Raw genomic sequence first — 13,360 nt, 5'->3', positions numbered from 1 at the left:
AAGAGTATAGATGCTTTGGGGGCCAATCAGCAGTGACAACAGTGTCCCCAGTAAGCATTAGATTTCCATTCAACTATATTTGGGCTATTAAAAAAATGTCAGAATTAAAATATCCTTTCTTTCTAAATGATTCTTTTCTTTTATTGCTAGAGAATAGGTGCATTCACCAGAAAGAGAGACAGACAGAAAAACATGTCACCCAAGGGGACATAGTCATGTCACAGTCCTTCCTCCATTTCTCTATTTCATCAGAATTTGGGGCATGCATGCATGCACATATACTGTGTGCTTTACGAGCCACTGGGGCTGGAACTCGTACCAGAGCCACTAAGTGGGGATGAGGCTTTCAATACATAGCACTTAACTGCTGTGCTACAAGTGTGTCCCAACCTTTTTTTTTTCTTGAAGTGGGTTGATTTCAAGGTACACATTTAGAAGGATCTGGAAGTGTCTATGAGATAGAGAAGCCAAAATGGCAAGAGCTTTTGGATTCTAGGAACTGGACTTTGATGTTCTCAAAATATATTGAACATCAAATCTAACTTTTAAAAAGTTATTTAATTTTATTCATTCATTTATTTTTAATTTGACCAGAGAGCTACACACACAAAAAGAAACACACATGGGGGTGGGTGGCAAAGTGAAAAAGCAAGCCACCAGGTCTGGAACATGAACCGTAGTTGGCCATGTGGGAGTGTCCAGCACCTTAACCACCATGCCACCTGCTGGTCCCTTAAATCTAATTTTCTACTCATGTGGGACTTTTATGAAAGATTTTTTTAAGTAGAAAATAAGACAGAGTGAGGAAAAAGTTTAATTATTAGCAAATACTTGTAACAAAAGTGTCTAAAATTTGTTGTTTTTATAAAGAATTATTTTATTTAACTTTATTTATTATTTTAATTTGACCAGAGAAGGAGAGACACACACACACACACACACACAGAGAGAGATAGAGAGAGAGAGAAAGTGAAAAAGCATGCCACCAAGTCCAGGACGCAAACCAGGATCTGCCATGTGGGAGTCCAACATCCTTAACCACCACACCACCTACTGGCCCCTAAAATTTGCTGTTTTCTAACTTCTTTGACTCACAAACTTATTCAGAATAATTATGATACAGAAAAATAACCCACTACAAATTCTTAAATTCGTTTCATTAGTTTATGTTGTAATAAATACCTTGAACCTCGAATTGTAAATCATTAAAAGTTACACTAATGATTTAATATATTTTAATAATATTCATCTATATTTTTGAAAAGATAGTACATTTAAATTGTTGATTTCAGTAAATCTTGAAATGTCATGTGTTTAAATGTTATTTATATAAATCAAATGTATATTTAAATATGGATTGAAAATTAGCTATAATTTTAGCATCAAAAGAAGATAGAATCTGTTTTTTATAATGTGATATTTTCAGTTGTTTTCTGAATTACTTTTTATAATTCCCATGCTTAGTTACTGAAAGATGGCATAAGAAAAGTTTCAGGCCAGTATTTATAAGGTCCTCTTTCGAAATAACACATTGAAGATTTAAAAAGGCATTCCCCAAGACATAAAGAGTAAAGATAAATAAAATTTTTTCTTTACAATATTTTGGGGGTACTAAAAGATATCTTTAGGTGATACATAGCAATTTTTTTCTTTTTTTTTGTATTTATTTATTTAAATTTATTTGTTTACGTTCATTCACTGTACATCATTACAGCATACAAAATGAGATTTTCCATCCAGAGTACACTGTATATTGTCTCAATCAAGCACATCAAACTACATGTTATTGTCAACAAATAATTTTCCATTTCTTGTTTCCTGTATGTTTTGCTTTTTTTTCCCCCATCCTTGATTCCCTATCTCTTACCCTCTGCCATCTCCCACTCTCTTCCCACATTGTCTCTGGTATCTATGCTATAAAAATATTTTGATTAATTAATATCTTTAGTAATTCAAAAAAATGTGTGGGTGGAAACTATAGAAAGTAAACATAGATACATAGCAATTTAAATCAGATGGATACAATTTATAGGTCTGATGAAAATAATTATTACCTTATGCTCTCTATTAATGTTTATTTTGCCAATAGTTTTTCTTTTGTTGCTTTTAACTAATGTCCTATTAGAAATATAAATCTTAAAATAAATATACAGAAATTAGAAATGATTAAAACGTACATGAACTTGAAGGATGAAAACCCAGCCCACTCTGTTTCATTAAATGTGGAAGTCATTCATTCATTTAAAAATTTTTGTGAGCAGATGCCATTTTCAGGTGCTTATATTAATAAAATCTTATCTGGAAGAAAGGGTATTCTAGTGTTATTACAAATTCTGTTATTTTTTCTTTTGCAAATTCTATAGGGCGGTTACGAAAAAGCCCTAAGTCCAACCCTAGCCTGCCCTGATCATTGGGAAGCAAAATAAATGGCCAACAGCCGCTTTATCCACAAATACAATACAGAGCTAGTTTTTGTTTCTTCAAATCCTGAAATCTTTAAAATAAAATATAGTTTAAAGTGAAATTTTCTCTTTGAGTGTTCAGTGTTCCATGTATCCCACGTCCGCACTCTTTAAATAGATCGCCGCAGCATTATCTCCAGCTCCCCTTCCTCAGTAGCTTACAGAAGTCTCACTTGGTGTGTACAGGAAACCCTTTCAAGACACAGTTTTCCCAGAGAAAGCAATCAGCCATAAATGCCCCTCCACACCTGCTCAAGGAACCTAATGTCGCCAATTGGGATGACTTAAATTAATGCTCACACTAATTACGAGAACATTTCCAGTTGCATTATATACTGTTATTTCCCACAGAAGAAGTGAGTCTTCTGTATTTACCAACAGAACAGCGGCTGCTTCTCATATCATTGGCATATTATCATCACATAATGGTCTAGAAGCCTTCATGAGGCTTCTTAATTACCCCCTATACTGACTCTGATGTCAGAACACATGTTAAGCTCATTTTTACTAAATGGACAAGAGGAAAATAATAGAAGCAGAGGAAATATAAAGCCTCCATGATTATGAACACAGGAAGCCAGCACAAAATTTTGGCTGTGCTCAGTACTACTGCAGGGCACTAACAGTCTTCCTGCTGTATTAAATGTTTTCTCTCTCCTCCCACTGCCCCTGTGAAATGTGGTTTAGATCCCTATATCTGAGTCAGTAAGCTGTCAAAATGTTCAAAACATTATAAAATCTGGTGTTCTTACCCCTTCAATGGTTCCAGAAAGAAGGCAACCGATTTCTGTACCTCTAATACTAATATTGCTATGCCGCAGGACCAAATGGCAGGTTATGTAGTTTCACTAGGATGGGCTTCGTACTGACAATCAGCCCTGCTCAGGTAATTTTAACACAGACCTTTCCCTACTGAATCTGAGGTAGACTGTTTTGAACAGGTACCCCTATACTCCAATGCGATTACTTTTTATCTTTTCCACAAAGGCTAGGATTCAGAGACTATGTTGGTTTTTGTTTTTCACTTTATCTCTTATGCTTAGATTATGTCTGCATCACAACAGGCACCCAATAAATATTTTTAAGTTCAAGCATTGAATTAGTTCATAGACAAATCATTGTCTTAGATGGTACTGTCAGAACCTTCTGTAATAATAGAAATGGCCTGGCAATGTTCATCCTATAAGAGAGCCACTAAACGTGCCTAGTGTGACTGAGAAACTGAATTGTTAATTTTATCTCATTTTAATTTGTTAAATTTAATTATAATCAGCTACATGTGGCTCTTCATAAGAAGAGGTATTTGAACTGGTATGCAGGATAAAATATAGAATTTAACCTTTAGAGGGACCAGCAGTTGGCATCATGGCTATGTTGCTGGATTCCCATGTAGTCAACCTCAGTTCGAGTCCCGGACCTGGTGGCTTAAACTCATATCAGGCGTGCGTGCGTGCATGCATGCATGCCCAAGATCCCAAGAGGAGAATGGAGGAGAAGGGATTGTGGTGTGGCCATACCCAAGGAGGTGATTTCTCACTTTCTGTCTCTCTATCTCTGTCTTTCTGGCAATTGCACATACCATATAGCAAAAAAGTCTCCCAAAAAAAGAAGAAGAAGAATTTAACCTATAGTGAGAATTAAGTATTGAAAATATATATATTTATGTAAAGCAGCATTTTCTGAGGGTGAAATGACACTTGGATGATATAAAGAGATGATTTGAAATGACTTCAAAAGTTTGTGGGAAAATGAAATACAAGTTTATTTTGTTGCAAAAATACGTTGAAATACATGCATAGTTTTCTTTTTTTGTAATACAGATCACTCATAAACTTTTTGAAGATCCCCCTACAGACTGATAGATCAATAGATAGATATTGGCTAATATTATTATTAACAATAATGTTGTTTCTTCTACTGAAGCCCACTTTATTCAACATTATTAAACCATAATTTCTTTTCTACTGCCTTATACATGTGTTCTATGTTTCTGGCTTTTGCTAGTGTATTATTACAGATTTCTTTAAATATACCATTCCACAAAACAATGCTTCTTAGTTTGGTCAGAGAAACACTCTGGATCCTTGTGGGAAATTAACAGTTTAAGTAAAAATGTTATTGCTAATGGCCTCAGTTAGCTCAAAAGAAAGAATCATTTTGCTTAATATGGCATTTACTGGCATTGCTGTTTCTGTGGTAAGGAAAAAGATAAAGAGAAGAAATAAGTCAGGGCACATTAGCAGGAACCCCAACATTAAGCATCTTCAAATATTATGGCCTATGATCCTAAACAAACAACATTCACTTGTTCCATTTATTTCATTTCTATGTTTTTACAAGAGAAAAGGTTAAATAGCTCCATCTAGAGATACTTATGATCTTAGATATACAGAACAAGTAATCACCACAGGTCCTGAGGACTGAACAAATATTGCTGTTCAGTTCCCCACAGGGGTCCATAAATAACTCAATCCACTGATCCTAGCCATATCTACAGTGAATCTGCAAGAGACCCCTATAAATAAATCATGATAAGTGTAGAAAATTTTATAGTACTGATGTGGAGTTAAATGAGTTATATTCCCACTTGAAACAATGACAAGTGGGATAAATATACAAAGCTTTAGAGTGGTTTATAAATAAGCCTTGTAACATATATAGATAGAACCAATAGAAATTAATGCAGGTTGTTATCAAAGCAAAGCAAATTGTAAGATTGAAAGGTCAGCTTCATGTTAAACAGTAGACCGTGTGCTAGGGATGAAATGTGAGCCAAAAAACAGTCTTTCACCCAAGGAGGCTTAGAATCTAATGAAAAAGCCATCAATCAAATAATTATCAAATTGTGAAAAATTACAATGTGATGAAATCTACTAATTAATGATTATTAAATTATTATTAAAAGAATAAAATGGGAAGATCCAAAACAGCCTTCCCTGAGGAAATGACATTTGAGCTAGGATATAAAGGTTGAGTTGGAACTAACAAGGTAAATAAAGAAGGACAAGCATTCCATGAAGAGGAAGACAACACAAAGACTGCCACAGAGAAAGGCAATACAAATTCTAGAAAGTGAAAGTGGACATAGGAGGTGGGTTGGAAAGAGGGACAGTGGAGGGAGGCATTACTTTATGGGTGGTCTCTACACTAAAATATGTAATATACCCCACAGTATGTTGTGTTTTTCCATTCTGTGCTGACATTTATAAGTGAATAAGTACACACACACACAGTACTTGTGTACATATAGTATGTATATATATATATATGTAGCACATATATATGGCTTTAGTATCCTTTGTGGAATAAGCAGAAATATCTGAATCTTTCTTAAAAGAGGCTCTCTGGAAATACTACAAGGGAAAATTCTAAGAATATATTGTAATGGGTGAAAGCTGTAAGGACTCAGCTGTCTGAAAAATGATGCACTTGCCTATGAACAATACTGAGAGATTGACCCCTCCAACGTCTCAGAAAGGGATTTATCTACCACAGATTGATTTTTCAACACACTTATTCCAAGGCAAAAACAAGAAAGCACAAAAACAGGAAGCATACAAAAGAGAGGCAAATAGCAATCAACATATACAAAGATTTTAATATCACATGTAATAAGGAAAAAACACTAAAACCAGACATTTTTCACTCATTACCAGAAGATATATATATATATACACACACACACACACCAGTGATTCTCATAACCTAAACCAATTCCATTATTGACTTACACAATATGGAGAATAACAAATATTCAGATAACAGGGGCCTCTATTTCATTATTCCAAACAGAACAAAAAATAATGTACCTGGCTCTGTATAGAAAGCACAATAAACTTCCCCCAGTATGACTCTTTAATAGTAGGTAATTAATTCTACCAGAAGTATCTACATAGTATGAGGAAAATAATTGTTGGTGCCTGCAATAATCTGATTATCTCTCAGTTAACTCATTAGTAGTTAAAATTTGTTTGCACTACTGAAAGATACTGGTTATAAAGTACTCTCTCATTGCAACTACTATGTACCATAATATAATTAAATAATGCACAATATGCCCAACATTGGTCAGAGATACAAATCACACTTGGAAAAATACATGTTTAGGGGACCAGCAGGTGGCGTGGTGGTTAAGGCACTGGACACTCCCACATGGCAGACCATTGTTCGAGTCCTAGACCTGGTGACTTGCTTTCTCACTTTCCCCTCTCTCTCTGATGAAAATAAATGAATGAATAAACAAAATTAAAAATAATTAAAAAAAAGAAAAATACATGTTTAAATGACTTCTTATTTCATTTTACTAACTTGTTGGATAGTTCATTTTTTAAAGAAATAACTGCTAAAGCTACAGCACATTGTTTGCGTTTTTGCTTTGAATTTTGCTAAAGCAAACCTAGCATTTATCTGTAGACAAGATCATTAAATGAGATAGTTGGATTTGGATAAAAGCTTAGTTATGGGTAGAATTCACATAGTGATTGAAAGTGTTACTTAACTTTCTAATGATAGCATCTTGTGTTGTGAAGGTATAGTAAAGAGTTCTACTACGCATTTTTGGTAAGAATATTCACTGTTATAACTACTCAAGGGAACAAAATTCTTGATACTGATTAATGCTAAGTTATGGATACTCTTTTAGCCAGTAATTACATTCTATGACCTTGTCATACTGAAAAAAATTATAATAAGAATACATGATGAGAATGATCACTAGAAACTATTATAATATCAGAAAGTTGAAAACATCCTAACATCTTCAGTCAATGCTTCCTGAATCTATGTCCCACTTTGTTTTCCACTGCAACCCCTGGAGTGAGCTCCCCTGCTCTGTCATCTGAACTATTGCAGACTCTTGCCTCCTCCCTCTCTGGCTTCTCATGTTACAGCCCCATCTCCAGCACCTATCTATTCATTAGATTACAACCACCACAATCATGTCTAAATACTAACTGAGCATGCCAGAGTCCAACTTTACAGGCTTAAAAGAATTCCCATTGCTATGAGGATAAAGATCAAAAGTCTTGGGGGAAGCAGCAGTTACTGTAATGGCTATGTCTCTGGACTCTCACTTAGTCGACTGCGGTTCAAGTCCCAGACCTGGGGGGTGCCAGACAGACAGAGAGAGACAGAGAGACAGAAAGCGAGAAATCACCCCCCAGGGGGGATGGCCACGCCGCAATTCCTTCTCCTCCGTTCTCCTCTCGGGATCTTGGGCACACACACACACGCGCCCAGCATGAGTTTTAAGCCACCGGGTCCCGGACGCAAACTGCGGTCGACTATGTGGGACTCCAGCAACATAGTCATTAGGCTAACTGCTGGTCCCCAGAATTATACATTTTTACAGTTCATTTCTTTCTTCTATAGCAAGAGAGTAAGTGTGCTAGCTACCCAAACAGGGTCCCTTCTCAGCCAGCTTCATGATCTTGGTCATGCAAAAATCCAGCATGTTCAGGGAGAACCCTCCCACATGTTCAGTCTCAGAGCACTACACCAACACTGCGTCACCATCCAGTCCCTACTTTTATTTTTGAACGTCATTTGATTATATGGAATCCATCTTTATTAAGCCTGCTGTCTCTTTTTAAAGGAGAATTTCAATTCAATTAATCTTAAAAAGACCATTCTGAGTTTTTTACTTTTTTCTTGCATTCATTTTGATATTTACATTTTCTGTGAATGTTTCAATTTTGCCTACTTTTCAAATAATATGACATGAAGTTGTTCATAATATTCTGATATTACCTTTGTGTTGCCTTCTATAACAACAATTATATACCTCTTCCATCCCAAGTATTGCATTTTTGTTTTTTTCCTTTTTATTTCTTATACAGTCTTGCTAGTGGTTTACCAATAGTAACCTTTATAAAGAACTTACTTTGACTTTGATTTTAATGTCCTTTGTATGCTATTTCATTGCTTATTAAAATTATTATCCTTCTTCTATTCCTTTGCATATGAGTAATACACTCTCTTGCGGTCAACACAACTCAAATACTAAAAATTAAATTCTTCCTGCTGGTGCACACTTCAACAACACTCACTCTAGCAATCATTGCAGCTTCTCAAAACAAACACTCTCTTACAATTAAAGTAAGTATACTTAAAATTTCAATTCCTATTATCAATGGTTCACATATTAACACTTCAAATAATTTGCAATTACTGAGTCCATTAAATTACCTCCCCAAAATAAATAACATACTTGTAGAAATTTATAAACTATCGGTGAAAATATAGCCTTTAATGGAGTATTTCTTAGTAGTATCCCCGATATACAACTTGAAGGAAGAAAAAATTTATACAAACCTTCCTTTGCTCATTCTCCCATTTATGCTTCCTTTTAAAGAGAGTTGCATCCCCTCCGTTATTTTTACCTAACCATTGTCATTCATTCTTCCCACCCTAAAACCACTAAGAAATACAATAGACATTTTCAATTCTCATCTAATTAAATTTCTCAGGAATTAAAATCATTGAACCATTTCTTACTTCCCAAAGCATTCCTTGACTTTGATGACACCTAGTTTACTAAATTCTATCTTCCAAGAAATTCTAACAAAGGCACCTTTTAAAACTTTTGGGTTTCTTTTCTAGCATAATGGAAGGAAGCACTCCATTGATTCCCTTCCCTAGGGAATTGGAGAAAATTATTTTTTAAAACCATTTAAGGCCTCCAATTGTGGAGCAAACAGCAAAGGAAAAATGTCAATTCAAGATAATCTATGAAAATTCAGTAAGCAAGACAAGTTTTTGTGGTATACAAATTAACATCCTTCCTTCACACTTCCAGTTAACAAGGCAGAGTGCTTCCAGAATGTTGCAGCCAAGAATCTTAGGTTTTCTCCTCCTGTATTTCCCAGTCCAAAGGTTCTCTCCCTAAAAATAGTTGGCTTTCAAGGATTGTTTATCCTGCCCCCAACTACTCATTTCTGAGGCAAAGTCTCATGTGAATAAGGTGAGAAGCAGAAGATTTCTTTTCTGTCCAGCTCCCATGTATGGAATGGAGATTCTACCTTGAACACAGTGCACCAAGAAAACTGGGACCTTAACTGGTTTTGCCTTGGGTCATGAGGTGGTGGTATCACACCATCAGAAGACGCAAGCCAAAAGGACCTGAGGCTGCCATCCTTCGTATTAACCACAAAACTCTTGGAGCAAGACATTTGTCCAGAAAGAAGATAGCCATGGTTCCCATCCCCAGATTCTCAGGTTGGGACAGGAAATATATGATGAGCAGGAAGCAATATGTAGTTCCAGAAAGAACCCTAGCTCAGAGCAAAGGTTTAAATTAATGCTAATCTATAAGAATGCTTCCAAAATACAGGAGAGGGGGAAATACTTCTTATCTCATTTTATGAGGCCAGTATTACCTTGACCAAAACCAGAGAAATACATCGCAAGAAATCTACAAACCAGTATCTTTTATGAATATGGATGCAGCATTCCTACACAACATACTAGCAAATCAAATCAAGCGATATTTTTGAAGAATTATATACCCTGTCTGCTATTATTTTAATATATTCCATCCCCGAATTCATGTGATGAATCATCATGATGGAATTAGGAACATAAAAATTTGTTCAATTATACCCTTGCAAGATGGGACCTTTGAGAAGAGCTGTAGATTAAGGTCATTGGGGTGGTGTCCCATAACTGACTCATGGTAGGTTCATAAGGAGAGGAAATGGGATCAGAATAGGAAGAAACTCACAAATAGTGATTCTGCTATGCTCTCATGTTTGAGACGTGATTAGGACCTTCAAGATGCCCACCAGATATCCAGATATGACACCTGGACCCTGGACCTCCAAACCATGAACTATTTTCAGAAATCACTCTGTCTTAAGTGGTTTTGCTAGCAATAGTTGACTAAGACATAAGCAACTTGCATTTATCCCAGAGATGCAGTTGGTTTAACATCTGAAAATTCATATCAATGTAATAAAAACCAAAAATTATATAATTTCAAAATACATGTGCTCATGAATATATGCATATACATAAATTTCCTTCACTGTTAACTGAGAGAGCCTAAAAATAACATATCTCTCTAGTCATGAGTACATATAGTGTTACCTCTTGGTTCCTAATACCATTTTTCCAATAAAAGGAAACAGGACTCCAAGGAATAATGTTGGATTCTTGGGCTGGGACAGAAAATATATTATGTGCAGGGAGCAATTTGTAGTACCAGAAAGAAAATGCTTCCCCAAAGGTCTCCCATACAGAAGAATTCCTAGTTATTTGTATAGCTACTTTATACCCAAGGAGGGGGAGCACAACTCCAGTTCTTTGTAAGTGAGTTGTATACAATGACTTCCTTCCAAACAGCACAGTAGTGGAAAACAGTCAGGGGAGAGTAACTTTATAGCTACTTTTTTTTTTTTTCTCAGAAATCTGACAAACACTGCCACAGCCAGATAATCAAGATCAACATCAATAGTAATAAATCATTTACCCTAGAGGTGACATGATGAAATGACACTGCTTTGTAGTCTTCCCCTCAAAAAAACCCCTAACTCCAGTCTTATTAGGAGAAAACAAGTAGATGGGACATCTGTTAAAAATCTGACTGATACTTCTCAAAGTTGTCAAGGTCATCAAAGCAAGGAAATACTGAGAAACTGTCACAGCCAAGACGAGTCTAAGGAGATATGATGACTAAATTTTATCGTAGATGGAATTCCAAAACAGAAAAGGAGACAATAGATAAAAGCTAAAGAAATCAAAATAAAGCATTGTCTTTAGTTAATAATAGTGCATAGGTATTGGTTTATTAATTGTAACAAATGTATCACCCTGATATGTGATGTCAATAATATTAGGCTGTCAGGAAAGTTATGACATATTTTTCTGTTTTTCTTTTTTTTAATGCGAAAATGTGTCACTTCTTCCCCGATGACCCAATATGAGAAACTAGGTATGGTACAAATGAAAACTCCCTGTACTATCTCTTATTATTTGAAAACATGAAGTTTAATTTTAAAAACTGAGAAAATAAAATTTTAAAATATTTTAAAATGCAAATAATTACATTACTCACTTGTTTCAAGATATGTTGCCTTTTGGAAATGTCTAATATCCTTAACATGCTCCTTAAGGCTCATCCCTTTCCATTCTTAACTTATTCCATTCTCTCTCCCTTGGCTCTAACCACAGCTGTTTAAAAAAGGAACAACCTGGCACCAGCAGATAATGTAATAGTTAGTTGCTGGACTCCCACGTGGTAGACTGTGGTTTGAGTCCCAGACCACACGACTTAAAACTAACGCTGGGCTCAAGTGTGCATACCCAAGATTCTGAGAGGAGAATGGAGGAAAAGGGATTATGGCATTGCTCCTGAGGGGTGATTTGCATTTTCTGTCTTTGTCTCTCTGGTGAGCACATTTACCGTATAGCAAAAGTCTCTCTTACAATGAATGAATGAATGAATAAAAGTATAAAATAAACATTTTCTCTGTAAGTAAAAGAAAACATTATAAATAAAAATGTCTGTACCTTCATAGTATTGTCACCTAAAATTAGGTTGTTGGAGAAGTCATGAGGCATTTTTGCATAGAAAAATACTCATGACTTTTCTGACAACCCAATATATCTAATATAGAGCCTTGAAAATGAAGCATATGATTGGATATACAAAAGTATTTGGAAGAATTTTCTTTTCTGAGGTTTTTGTTATTGGGCGTGTGTGCTCGCCAGAAAGACAGAGACAGAGAGACAAAAGCGAGAAAGCACCCCCCGGGGGGATGGCCATGCCACAATCCCTTCTCCTCCATTCTCCCTCAGGATCTTGGGCACGTCTGCACTTGCCCCCTGTGTGAGTTTAAGCCACTGGGTCTGGGACTCGAACTGTGGTCAACTATATGGGAGTCCAGCAACATAGCCACTGTGACAACTGCTAGTCCCTGGAAGATTTTTTTAATGCTAGACTGGAATTACCCTAGTCAGCAAGATAAGGAGTAAGTGTAAAGTTGGTTAACAAACATGAGATAAGAAGAAGATCCAAAAACATTTATAGTCCAGTGATTAGAAGAATCAAAGAGGTTCTTTGATTTTTGTAAGACGAAATCAGATTTTGAGTTTAGCCAACTCCAGTATTGACAAAGATTAAACAATTTAAAAATGAATGAAGTAGAATATGCACTACTTGATGTTGTGTTAATTGAACACTCACTCATGATAAAATCAATATAAAGAAAAAAAATGAAACTAATATTAAGAAGGAGCTACCAATATATGGTCTATCTAACCCCACCTTATAAGAAGATTAGAGAAGAAGTTTGTGATTAGTGCACAGGATAGAGGAAGTGGGAGAAGTACAACTGTAACTAATCATGCTTATACAGAAGCTGTGAACACAAGAAAGACCATTTCAATTACTATACAGCCATTATCTACCACTGATTCCAAAATCTGGAATAGGTTCAGTAAATGTTACTACACCTGTACTGTCACATTTTCTCTGGTTGCCAATGCCGCAAGGAAAGGAACTCAGACTGCGCAAGAATCGAGCATGCTCCTGGTATGGCAGCTTCTGTAAATTATTTGGTTTGCTTACTGCCTTGGTTTCCTTGTTTCTTACTGTTACTAAGGAGGATTGAGCCATCTTGAAGAGTTGGGGGGTACAGAAGAGTGTATGTTACACATACCTCATTTTGTATAATGTCTTGTGTTCCCTTTTGTCTTAGAGAATTCTTTCATTCTATTTTCCTGGAATGATCTGATCCCTTTCATCTAAATCTCTCTTGTTCACATCTCAACCTAAACATTTTATAAGAAAAACATTTTTGAAGCCTTCAGTCCTGCCTCTTTCATATTAAGACTCTGTGCTTCTTTTCGCTGTCCAAGTATTTAGAGATTTATTAAATACCTCTACTACTCCATATGGG

At 35.7% G+C, this 13,360-nt stretch overlaps 1 pseudogene; it reads right to left on the bottom strand.

Annotated features, from left to right (window-relative positions):
* The window catches only part of LOC102483755 (protein DEK pseudogene), a 133,173-nt pseudogene extending 120,096 nt beyond the window's left edge, over positions 1–13,077 (bottom strand).
* Between the last annotated feature and the right edge of the window lie 283 nt (positions 13,078–13,360).

This window comes from Tupaia chinensis, unplaced genomic scaffold (genome assembly GCF_000334495.1).
Source record: "Tupaia chinensis unplaced genomic scaffold, TupChi_1.0 Scaffold000232_1, whole genome shotgun sequence".
NCBI classification, from domain to species: Eukaryota; Metazoa; Chordata; class Mammalia; order Scandentia; family Tupaiidae; genus Tupaia; species Tupaia belangeri.
Note: the sequence above shows the minus strand (reverse complement) of the source record. Positions and strands in the feature narration are given on the sequence as shown.